The following is a 13,362-nucleotide window of genomic DNA, read 5'->3' on the forward strand; positions in this document are numbered from 1 at the left end:
AATTTATTTTCTCCTCTTCCTCCTCACCTTCTCTTGTACCTCAAGCTCTCTGCCTCCACTAACTTGTACACTCTTCCTACTTTCTTTTTTTAGGTGGCAGTCTTTTTATTTTGGGTGATCGGGGTCCTCTCTCTATCTCCCTCCTTCCTTCCTTCTCTCTCTCCTCTTCCCCTTTCCTGTCTCCCTTCTCTCTGTGGTGCTGGGAAGAGAGCTATGAAATTCCCCCTGCCAGCAAAAGTCACTTAAGACTCGGTGTCCTTTAAAGTGGTCCCTGGAAGCAGCTAATATTCATTACTTGTTAATGACTTCTTGCCCAACATGATGTGAGTTTTATATTCACAAGCATCCTCTTATTTAATCATTTCTATAATCATGTGAGAGAGGTATAATTATCCCCATCTGAATATATGTGAGGACACAAGATGGAACCCAAATGGGAAAATCGTTCTAAGACAGTACAACAAAATCAAGGCAAAATAAGGATTTGAAACCCACTGTCTCCAGACATTTGAAAGTAAGTTCATATGATTCCTAACAACTTTCTACTATTTCAGCTTCTCTTCCAATTTTTTAACTCGGTCTTTTGCCTGAGTGAAAGAAGAATTGTAGCTGTGTGAATGTGAGCATAACCACCAGCATGTCATATCTGGAATTACTATTAAAATTTAAATCCTTGAACAAACATGCCTCATATTAATGATCCTTTTTATGCATTTTTCTGCACCAAAATCACACAAAGCACCTAACCAGTTTATCTTTGCTTTTCCCTTTTTTAAGACTTTCCTAGAGTGTATCTTCTGTTACTCAGTTCAGACTTCTTCCTCTCAGCTTTCACATCTATTCTCAATATATCTTTAAAAAACTATAGTATTAGGTCCTCCAGAGAAACAGAACCAATATGATATAGGGAAACACACAGATAGATCAAAAACAAGAAAGGTTTATATTAAGAAATGAGCTCACATGATTTTAGGGAGGATAGCAAAGGCAAAATCTGCCAAGGAGGCCGGCAGGCTGGAGACCCAGGGAGGAAGTGCCTTTTATGGGGATCTCATCCTGTTTTCTCTTAAGATCTTCAACTGATTGAATGTTTTCTCTTAAACATTTTCAACCTATGGGGCATCTGGATGGCTCCGTGGGTTAAAGCCACTGCCTTCAGTTCAGGTCATGATCTTGGGGTCCTGGGATCGAGCCCCGCATCCGGCTCTCTGCTCAGGGGGATCCTGCTTCCTCCTCTCTCTCTGCCTGCCTCACTGCATACTTGTGATCTCTATCAAATAAATAAATAAATAAATCTTTAAAAAAAATTTTTTTTAACCTACATTATGGAGGTTAAAACCTACATTATGGAGGGTTATTTGCTTGACTCAGAGACTACTGACTTAAATATTAGGCCCATCCGACAAATTTCTTCACAGAAGCATCTAGAATACTGTTGAACCAATTAGCTGGGTACTGTGGCCTCACCAAGTTGACACATAAAATTAACCACAACAGCTACTTACCCCTGAGCTGCTGCTTTTACTCAGGTTACAGAAAAACCAAACCAAAACCCAAAACAAAAACAAAAAAAGAGAAGAAGTAAAAAAATAGGGGGAAAAAAAAAAAAAAAAAAGTCCTGAAACATCCACACCAGATTCATCGCAAGGAGCGAGGATTTGTTACCCTGGGCAGTGAGGAGGGGGGAGAGACTTACTTTTTTGGTAGTATCATTCTGCATTGCTCGTTTTTTTTTTTTTTTTTTTTAAGAATGCATTGGGATTAACATTAGTTATATTTTCAAATTAGTTTTGAGTCAAAATAACGCATATATATCGTTAGGATAAAATAATACTACAAAGCTAATGGGGAATTTCATAGGCCTCTGTTCTAGCCCCCCCTGCCCCCGCCCATTCCCGGTTCCCACAGACACTGACTTTTAACTCTTTCATTCTGGTTTTGAACTCTGTTTCCAATAGCACATTTATACTGCTATTTCTTGGCTTTCCAGTTTGAGACATTATCTCCTGACAGGATGTTCTGTCGTGGAACATGGAGTTTACCGTCACCCTCCTGCAAGCCCTCGGGTTTCCCTCATTTCATTCTCCCAGACCACGTCACATTTGGCTTAACTATCTCTTCAGTGTTACAGTATTATGGCAGCTTAAGTCTTCCACAGCAAAGCACTATAATAGTGTGTGATTACTTTTCCTTTCTTATACAACTTTACTCCCCTGAGAATTTCCTAATTATATGTGGTTTACTTTTCTATGTTCTCACTGTTAACTCATTTTCGAACTGTTCGGTAGATCTCTAAAACTCTAGAATTTAGCACGTAGCTAACGGATCAGTTTCCATTCTCCCTTCAAAATCCACACTCCTGGACTCTGTCTTCCATTCCAGTCTGAATCATATACTACTTAACATTTAATAATTTCTTCCTCATTCATTTTATCTGAATTAGTTTTCTGGAACTCTTATTAATGGATATGGGAACTCCTCTCTTGTTTGTTTTGTTTTGTTTTGTTATTTCTTCTCTGTTAATTTCAGGGTTTTTCTGTTTGTTTTTTTCTTTTTTCTTTTCTTAGAAATCTACTTGTTACCATTTAATGAACCTCCCTCTGTGGGGCTTGGAGCTACTGGGACACAGTGCATCCTCCCCTCCACACAAACACACACCCCTAATCTTCTCAGCTCTTCTACTCAAGAATGTGACCTTCATGACTACAGGCTGTTTGGGGAGCCACCTTTCCCCTAAAACTCTGCAGTAGCCTGATCACACCACCTCAGTGATAGGTGCAGCTCCAGTCTTGGTTTTGGCAGCATTTACCTGCATCTCTTTGTGGACTGAGGGCCACAGTTAATTAAGTTTGGCAGTTGGGCAGATGCTCTGGTTCCTCTTTCAGTGGTAATGACTCATACTGGCTTTTCCAAAGTAACTCTGGTGATAGTCATTGAAGTTGACCCTGTGGTGATGCCCGCCACCAACATTACCCCGGCCAGCTTGGTGCTTCCTGTGTTTGCCAGTGAGTCCCTGGCTCACGTTGCCCCGACGTTTACAGGTCTTCCTCAGTCGGAATGGCATGTCGGGATCCCAGAGGCAAAGCTGTTTTTATTTTCCGAGAGTCTTCCACATTACCTCCTGACTATTGTTGAATCTTTTATATCTGTTATATTTTTTAGTTTTCAGGAGCTCTTTATTACTCTCTGTATGTTCCTTTCTTTTTCTGGTATCCTTTTCATGAATGCACTGTCTTCTCTCTCTCCTTGCATTCTTCTTACTGCAGTGCTTCCTGCCTTGTCCTGATTGTTCAAAACTCTACCATTCCTATTTATTTGCTTTTGTTTCTGTCTTTCACATCAGAAGCTTCCCTTAAATGCCTCGTGCTTCTTGACTGTTCATATTTAAGAATCAGTCACTAAAAAGCTGATGGGAAATTTTTTCATGTGTGGTTGTGCTTCTTGACAGTGTGGGTTTCACCAGAGGATGATCAGGATTTTCAATGGTAAAAACTGGTGAAAGGGCCAGTATATGTAGGATTTTTCTTTTGGGTTTAGTTTACTAATTGAAAGAACCTTCCAGTTCAGTGCAGGAGGATAATCTTGCTTGCCAGCATCTGAGTACAGAGTGGAGTATGGTGATGTTGGGGGTGGGGTGAGGAGTGGACTATTGCTACTGTTGTTAGGCAAATACTTTATTTAGTATCCCTATTTTCCATAGATATCTCACCCTTTCTTTAGTTGTTGTTGTCCTGGATGCACTTACAGTATGTGAATAGTGGAAGGTTTGTACAGGGTTGTGGTGGGAGTCTAGGTGTCTAAATGCCAGTTGGACAAGCTGAACTTTCAATACTACATGCCCAGGCTTCTGCCTTCAGAGGTACCAGATGCTTTTAGTTCTGAGGCCTTCCCATAGGCAAATATATATATATATATATGCATATACATATATATATACACACACATATATATGTATATATATATATAGACAATGAATTCTGTTACACTAAAAAGAAATTAAAAAAAAAAAAAAGAAATCTCCAGGCCCAGAAGCCTTTATTTATTTTAAATTTATTTTCAGTGTTCCAGAATTCATTGTTTATGCACCACACCCAGTGCTCTGTGCAATACGTGCCCTTCTTAATAACCACCACCAGACTCAATCAACCTCCCATCTTGCTCCCCACCAAAACCCTCAGTTTGTTTCTCAGAGTCCACATTCTCTCATGGTTCATCTCCCCCTCCAATTTCCCCCAGCTCCTCTTCTTCTCTCTATCTCCCCGTGTCCTTCGTGTTATTTCTTATACTCCACAAGTAAGCGAAACCATATGATAACTGGCTCTCTCTGCTTGACTTATTTCACTCAGCATAATCTCTTCCAGTCCCATTCATGTTGAAACAAAATTTGGGTATTCATCTTTTCTGATGGAAGCATAATACTCCATAGTATATATGGACCACATCATCTTTACCCATTCGTCCATTTTAGGGCATCTTAGTTCTTTCCAAGTTTGGTGACTGTGGCCATTGCTGCTATGAACATTGGAGTAGAGATGGTCCTTTTTTTTTTTTTTAAGATTTTATTTATTTATTTGACAGACAGAGAGAGAGAGTGAGATCACAAGTAGGCAGTGGGGCAGGCAGAGAGAGAAGGGAAGCAGGCTCCCCACTGAGCAGAGAGCCCCCTGCGGGGCTCAATCCCAGGACCCTGGAATCATGACCTGAGCTGAAGGCAGAGGCTTTAACCCACTGAGCCACCCAGACACCCTGAGATTGTCCTTCTTTTCACTACATCTGTATCTTTGGGGTAAATACCCAGTAGTGCAATTGCAGGGTCATAGGGTAGCTCTATTTTTAATTTCTTAAAGAATCTCCACACTGTTTTCCAATGTGGCTGCACCAACTTGCATTCCCACCAGCAGTGTAAGAGGGTTCCCCTTTTTCCACATCCTCTCCAACAAATGTTGTTTACTGTCTTGTTGATTTTGGCCATTCTGACTGGTATAAGGTGGTATCTCAATGTGGTTTTGATTTGAATCTCCCTGATGGCTAACGATGATGAACATTTTTTCATGTGTCTGTTAGCCATTTGTATGTCTTCTTTGTAGAAGTGTCTGTTCATGTCTTCTGCCTGTTTTTTGATGTGATTATCTGTTTTGTGTTGTTGAATTTGAGGAGTTCTTTATAGATCTTGGATATCAGCCCTTTGTGTGTACTATCATTTGCGAGTATCTTTTCCCATTCCGTGGGATGCCTCTTTGTTGAGGCAGGAATCCATCAGAATCCTACAGGAGAACATAGGCAGTCACCTCTTCGACATCGGCCACAGCAACTTTTTTCAAGATGTGTCTCCAAAGGCAAAGAAAACAAAAGCAAAAATGAACTTTTGGGACTTCATCAAGATCAGAAGCTTCTGCACAGCAAAGCAAACAGCAGAACAAAGAGGCAGCACAGATACCTTTACAAGAAAATTCTACTGAATGTGTAAAGAAAAAACTCATGCCAGTTCTATACAGTGTCTTCCAGAAAAGAGAAGATGAGGGAGTAATTCCAATTAGTTTATATAAAGCTAGTAATAACCTGATACTAAAACAGTGACAGGACAACAGCAACAACAACAAAACTACTGATGACTAACCTTTATGAATATAGACACAAAAATGCTTAACAGTAAATATTAAATGAAACAGAAATATCTAAACAGAGTTCATGACCAAATGGATTTCATTCCAGGTATGCAAGCCTGCTTCAATATATGAAAATCAGTCAATATAGCCCACTATATTGACAAACTAAAGAAGAAAAAAAATCACATCTTATCAATTGATGCAGAAAAAGCACTGGACGAAATGTAACAGCCATTCATGATTAAAAATCTCAGAAAAAGAGAAATAGAGAACTTCCTTAGCTTGATAAAGATAACCCATAAAATAACTACACTTAACATCATTAATGATGAAAGATTGACTGCTTTCCAAGAGCAAAGCAAGGATATCCACACATACCATTATTCAACTTATTCAACTATTCAGCTAGTTCAACTAGTTCCAGCCTGTACATTAAGACAAGAAAAGGAAATTTAAAAAGGAATGCAAGTTGGAAAAGAATAAAGCTGTCCATACTTGCAGATGGCATGGTTGTTCATGAGGAAAACCCAAGGAATCTACAAAAAAACTTCTAGAACTAATAAGTTTAGTAAGGTCCACAAGATATAAGACAAACATAAAAAAATAGATTTCTATGTACTGACAAATGAGACTATGGATATAGAAATTCAAAATATAGTATGTAAAACCACTCACAGGGGCACCTGGGTGGCTCAGTTGATAAGCATCTGCCTTCAGTTCAGTTCAGGTCATGATCCTAGGGTCCTGGGATTGGCCCCAAGTCGGGAGCCTGCTTTTCTCTCTCCCTCACGTGTTCCCCTTACTAGTGCTCTCTCTGGTTCTCTCTCAAAAAAATAAAATCTTAAAAAAATAAATAAATAAAATCACTCACAAAAAGAGAGAAACACATAAATCTAACCAAACACGGGGGATCTGTATGGTGAAAACTACACACTGATGGAAGAAATCAAAGATCCATATAAATGCAGAGCAACACCATATTAACAGATTGGCAGACTTAATGAGCAAACGTCCAGTCTCTCCAAATTGATATTTGTATTTTAACTCAATTATCGAAATCCCAGCAAGTAGCCATAAGAAATATTATTCTAGAATAAATATGGAAAAACAAAGGAACTAAAATATCTAAAACCGTTTTATTTATTTATTTATTTATTTGAGAGAGAGAAAGAGAATGAAAGAAAACATGAAAGGGGAGAAGTCAGAGAGAGAAGCACACTCACCACTGAGCAGGGAGCCCAATGTGGGACTTGATCCTGGTACTCTGGAATCATGACCTGAGCTGAAGTCAGTTGCTTAACCAGCTGAGATACCCAGGTGCCCCGAGTTAAAACCATTTTGGAAAAGGAGAATAAAGTGAGAGGAATTTGTGTACCCAATTTCAAGACATTATATAGCTATGGTAATCAAGACTGCAGTACTGGCTGAGGAACAGAACCTAGAAATAGATTCACAGAAATATGCCCAACTAGTTTTGGACAAATGGGCACAGTTCAATGGAGGGAAGATAATGTTGTTAAAAAAATAAAGGATGCTAGAACAACTGAACATCTATCTGTAGGCCAAAAATTGAAATTTGAATTAAATATTTTTACAAAAAACACTTTACAGAAAAATTAAATTGGAGAATGTACTTAAACCATAAACCTCTAAAACTTATAGGTTTTTTATTTTTAAATATTTTATTTATTTGACAGACAGAGATCACAAGTAGGCAGAGAGAGAGGGAAGCAGGCTCCCCACTGAGCAGAGGGCCCGATGTGGGGCTCGATCCCAGGACCCTGAGATCATGACCCAACCTGGAGGCAGAGGCTTTAACCCACTGAGTCACCGAGGCACACCTAAAACTTATAGGTTAAAAAAATGCAAGAAAATTCGGACTATAGAGCTAGGCAAAGTGTTCTTTTTTAAAAAATATTTTATTTATTTGTTTGACAGAGAGAAAGAGATCACAAGTAGGCAGAGAGACAGACATGGGTGAGGGGAAAGCAGTCCCTCCCACTGAGCAGAGAGCCCGACGTGGGGCCCAATCTCAGGACCCGGAGATCATGACCTGAGATGAAGGCAGAGGCTTAGCCCACTGAGCCACCCAGGTGCCCAAGGCAAATTGTTCTTAAACTCGGCAGCAACATCCCAATCCTTAAATGGAATTAGATTTCATCAAAATTAAAAAATAAATCTTTCAATCTGGGAAAGACCCCTGCGAAGAGGATAAAAAGACAAGTACAGACTGAGAGAAAGTATTTACAAACATAACTGACAAATAACTGATACGTGGAATACATAAGAACCCTCAAAAGTCAACGTTTAAAACAATCCAATATAAAAATGAACAGAAGGTGTGAAGAATCACTTCACTGAAGAGGATATACTAATGGCAAATGAGCACAGGGAAAGATGTTCTAGCTAGTTGGGAAATGCAAATTAAGACCACAGTGAGATGTCACTAGACACAGCAGTAGGTCAGCTAAAATAAAACAGTGACCATATCAGATGATGGCAAGGAGTCAGAGAAACTGAATCATGCATGCATTGCTGGGGGGAATGTAAAATGGTACAGCCACTCTGGAAAGCAGGTCGCATTTTGTTAACAAAACGCAAAAAAACAAGTGTGCAACTACAACACAACCCAACAATTGAACTCCTGGGTATTAATCCCAGCGAAAGGAAGAGTTATATTCATGCAAGAACTTGCACACACATAGTTAGAGAAATTTTATTGGTAATGGCCTCAAACTAGAAGCAACCTAGATGTCGTGCAGTGTGTTTTTAAACAAGCCATGGGCCATCCGTATGAAGGGAATATTACTTAGCAATTAAAAGGAATGAACTATGAGTATGGACAACAGCTTGGATGAATCTCCAGAGAATTGTGCCAAGTGAAAAGAACCAGTCTTCCAAAGTTACATAGTGTGTGATTCCATTTATATAACCTTCTTGAAATGATAAAATTAAGAAATCAAGGACAAATTAGTGGTTGCCAGGGGTTAAGAAGGTGGTGGGGGTTGAAGAGCCCTGGTTGTGGCCATGAAAGGGTAGCCTGAGTGGTGTTTTTCTTGACGAAAATATTCTCTATTTCAACTGTATGTCACTATCTTGATTGTGATTTTGTGCTACAGTTTTGCATTATGTTGCTATTAGGGGAAACTCGGTAAAGGGTACACAGAATCTCCTGTATTATTTCTCACAACTGCGCTTTAAGTATAAAAATCTCAAAATAAAAACGTGATTTTTTAAAAATTAAAAAATGATGTTGAAAAGAGTATGTAAATTTAATGGAGAACTACATTTGTTATGTTGTTTTCAAGTGTCAGCACCTTGAGCAGTGATTTTTTTTTTTTTTTTGATGCATTTCTGTCCAAAAGCTTTGAGGCTGTACTAGACTGGTGAGAATGTCTCACTTTGTTGGATTGTTTCTTGAACACATCTTCTTCCTCCCCATACCTTTGCCCGAACAGAACCTGTCCCTTCTGATTATTGAATATTCTAAAACATTCAGTAATACTTTTCAGTATTTCACCTGTTAGGTTTACAGAATGCATTAATGCAGGTTATCTTTTACCTTCATGGGATATAGTACCTATTTCGTGCCAAGTCCCAGAAACTATTTGTAGTTTAAAGTCCAAGTATTTTACATGTTTACTTATTTAAGAACTTTCTATAGAATTTAACACCTGCAAAAGTACCTGTATTAGAGTTCTCCAGAAAAACAGAAATAGGGCGCGCACACATGTGTGTGTATGTTTGTAGGTAGGTACGAAGGTGTTTGTTTATTATAAGGAATTGATTCATTTGATTATGGAGGCTGAGAAGTCCAGGGCCTCGTGTACTTACGGTGTGAAACTGCAGGGCTATGACCCAGGAGAGCCCAGGGTATAATATAACTGACCCCAGACCTCAGACGTGTACAGACTGAGATGGGCCACTGCATGATGGGCCAGTGAGCTGAGAGGCCAAAACAACAGAAAGCCAGCAAACTGAGGAGATGGCTGACTGTTGTCCCAAAGAACCACCTGCCCTCTGCAGGAAATCCAAGCTGCTTTTATGTCTGAAGAAGGGGGAAGGAGGGAAGGGGTTGGAGTCAAAAGATGACTGATGTCAGTAGACATCTGAGGAAGGTCGTGCAACTTTGTCCTTGGTGATCTTTGCATGTGGGAGTCTGGTCTTCTCGTTCCTGTAAATCTTAACATGGTGTAGTCATTCCTGGATGTACTTCCTTTTCTCCTTGGGCAAGTTTGGTTTTGGATAAAGAGTGGTTCTTTGCAAATCTCATCTGTAACGTGACTCCATGCAGGACTAAAAGGTTTTTAAACTAAAAGTCATAGCAGCAGAAGAAATAGGAGCAATGTGATATGCCAAGTTTCTCCCAGTAACTTACATTTGAATTTGGGTCTGGAGGCAGAAGGGTGATGTCCCAGCTCAAAGACAGGCACAGAAAATTCTTTGTTACTCAGCCTTTTATTCTATCAGGACTTCAAGTGATTAGATGATGGCCACCCACGCTAGGAGTGTAATTTGCTTTACTCATTAATCGTATCTAGAAACACGCTCACAGACCTACACAGAATAATATTGAACCAAATATCTGGGTACCCCACAGCCCTGTCCAGTTGGCACATAAAATTAAGCTGATAGTGACCTTTCAAATCTAGTGAATACAATGAATATCAACAAAAGAGGCAAATCAAGAGTAGAAAGTTTTTAATGAGTCATGAAAGAAAAGTCAGGCATTCCGATGCATTTGCTTTTAGGAGGGCAGTGGGCGGAAGCAGCATGTCCTCTCCTCTCCCTGGCCTGTGCTAGGCTTCCTTCCTTTGGTGTTCCCATAAGCCCACCCTTCTCTCAGCCTGTGACCTCAGTTTCTCCAATCTCATCAAAACCTGTGATTTTTTCACTTTCTAAACCTAATTTCCATCTTCCCCTGAGTACTCGGGATCTTCTCCAGGACTTCTTAGAGATTTTCTTTCTGTGAGGCAACCAAAATAATAAAAACAACAGAACTGCTAAGTCAGGAGCACAGAAATGATATGCATTCTTGTGTCTATTTAACGAATGACTATTTTAACACAGCAACTTACCATGGACCTTATTCTTCTGCCAGTTACATCTACCTCTCTCTGCCGCTAAGGGCATCGTCCCATTGGGAAGATAATGGCTGACCTCAAAGAGCACAGTTTTGGGGGGAGGTTGAGCTGAGTCCAAATGGGCCTGGTCTCAGTTCTCCCCTACTTAAGATTTCATACACCTTCCCTACTTCCCTATTTCCTAATCATTCGCCACTTTTCTACCTTAAGATGTCTGACGAGCCATTAGGGATCCTGTAGCATAGCTTCCTAACCAGCCATGCAGTTCAGCCCAGAGCATGGAGGGCCCCAAACTTCCTGACTCTCCTGGCAAGAGTAGGCCTCAACTCAGGTTTGCAGAGCTTGTCAAACTGTGAGTGAGATGGTTGTAGTATTTCATTACTTGAATTTTATGCCCTTTACAAATAATTCTTCCCCTCTGAACTACAGTAGTCTTCTCCTTTTATAGAAGAAAACAGAAGCCAGTTTTTGTCACCGAGATACTAAATTTACATTCACATTCAATGTGACAAATATTTCTCCAAATGAAAAATTTCACAGGTGGTTTCATTGATTTTTTTTAAAAAGCCACGTGTAATAGTTTCTTTTAATAATTTATTATTTTTGATGTTTAAAATTTATTTAGTTTTGAATGGGGAATATATTCACACGGTTTAAACTACAAAATATCTCCTTTCCACCTTGGTTTCCATTTCACCCAGTTCCCCTCTGTGGATGTAATTTTTCTGGCTTCTTTTCTGTCCTTCCAGAGAGACTGTATACTCATTAACGAAGGCCTGTATTTTTATACAAGTGGTAGTATTCAAAACACATTGTTCTACATGTTGCTTTCCCCCCACTTACCCAATACTTAAGAGATTGTTGCATAACAAGATAAAGATCTATTTTATTCTTTATGTCTGTGCCATAAGTTATATAAGCAACTCTACTGACCAACGGTGATGCTCTCACAAATAATTATATCATCTTAGGCCAGGATATCTGTAGGTTCTATAGTGTGGGACAATTCTCTAGAAATTCACCCACCTTTTTCCTTTTTTTTTTTTTTTAAACAGGCAGTTAAGTCAACCATAGAATTTCCATGTACTTGATAAATGCAAAAAGCAAAAATGGTTTTTTAAAGTATGTTTTAACTTTAGCTGATAACATTCTATGAATTTTATGAAGAAGTAGATCATAAGACCTAGAAATTTTATGTGTATTTGTTTTTCTTTTTTCTTTCCTTTTTTCTTTTTATATTCTCTTGTCTCTTTTTCTTTTTCTCCTCCTTTTCTTCTTTTCTCACTCCTTCCTTCCCTCCCTCCCTCCCTCTCCTCTTCCTTTATTTCTCCCTTTCATTTAAAAATATCCCAACAGCTACTGTTTGGTTTTTATTAATGGGCCAATTGAGAGCTATGTAACCACTAGGTGGTGGTACGAGAACATAGGGAAAAGTATTTTCGTAAACAGACATGGAATTAGTTTTGATTTCCTGCTCAGTTTTTAAATTGCTATACACTTGGGCCCTTAAATGCCTCCTAAGGGATGTCATTGTGATTGCTGTTTAGCAGTTGAGCCGACATAAAATTGATGTTGAGCTTTACAACAGCTGTTCTGGACCACTTTATATTGATGTTGAGACTTCTTAAAAATGCTCATTGCTTGAAAATGTTAACTCTTCCGTAGGAATCTGTTAAGTTTTCTGAGTGATTTGAAGGGCTTGCTTATATTTCTGACTGATTTACACATCTTACAATGTTACAGTGGAGACTACTTAGAATTTATAATCCTGCTTTATTTAGCTGACTGAATTTTCAGTAAAGAAATGACAGTTTCCTAGCTACTTCCTATGGAAACGACAAAAGGCATCTGCTTACTATGGTTTTACCCTATTGATGGCAATCTGGTGTTTTATTCAACCTCGCAACATTGATCTTCATCTAAATGAGTTAAACATGTATTTAAAATGATTTCAGAATTTGATATAAAAGTGTCTTCTGTGTGCAGGTTAGCTTAATTAATTTTTGAAAGTCTACCTCGTTCCTTTTAACTAACTGAACCACCCAGGCACCCCTCTACCATGTTGCTTTTAATATTCTGAATCTCTGCTTAGAAATTTTGGATTGGTTAGTTCCCCTTAAATCACACATACACAAAGGAAACCAGCATAAATATTGAAGATCTCTGCTTCCATTGATGTCATCTGATCGTTTGCATATAGCTTCTGCTGAAATTCTGTATCACAGATTCAGTACCAAGGTGTGGTTGCAGCTACCTGGGAACATTCTGCTTGGAAGCTGGCACGTGGATGCCCTCATCCTGTTTGGGTCCCTGTTGGTTCAAAGAGCTAGATAGACAATGGCTCCCCTCTGTCACAGTGTATCTTGTCAAGTGGCAAATCCTCATCTTCCCCGGAAGTAACTTTCTAACAAAGTTCCTACAGACTTGTTTTGATGGGCTGGCTGTTTTTGGATGAGAGTCGAGGCCCATCACCTCATTTCCGTAGCTGTGGATGGTTGTACATACCAGTTTTACTAGAGCTTGCTGGGTTAGCCAATGAAGAAGCAAACATTTTAGCTCAATTATCTCACAGGTTTTGATGATAATAGTGCTGTCTTGCCATTTAACACGTGCGGTCTTCCTAATGAAGTTCTATGATCTGGTATCCAATCGTGGTCTATTAGAACATTACA

The 13,362-nt window shown here is 39.2% G+C and overlaps 1 pseudogene; it reads right to left on the reverse strand.

Moving 5' to 3' along the window:
* Positions 1 to 2,578: 2,578 nt before the first annotated feature.
* Positions 2,579 to 3,064, reverse strand: LOC116597080 (annotated as a pseudogene).
* Between the last annotated feature and the right edge of the window lie 10,298 nt (positions 3,065 to 13,362).

Source organism: Mustela erminea, chromosome 8 (genome assembly GCF_009829155.1).
Source record: "Mustela erminea isolate mMusErm1 chromosome 8, mMusErm1.Pri, whole genome shotgun sequence".
NCBI classification, from domain to species: Eukaryota; Metazoa; Chordata; class Mammalia; order Carnivora; family Mustelidae; genus Mustela; species Mustela erminea.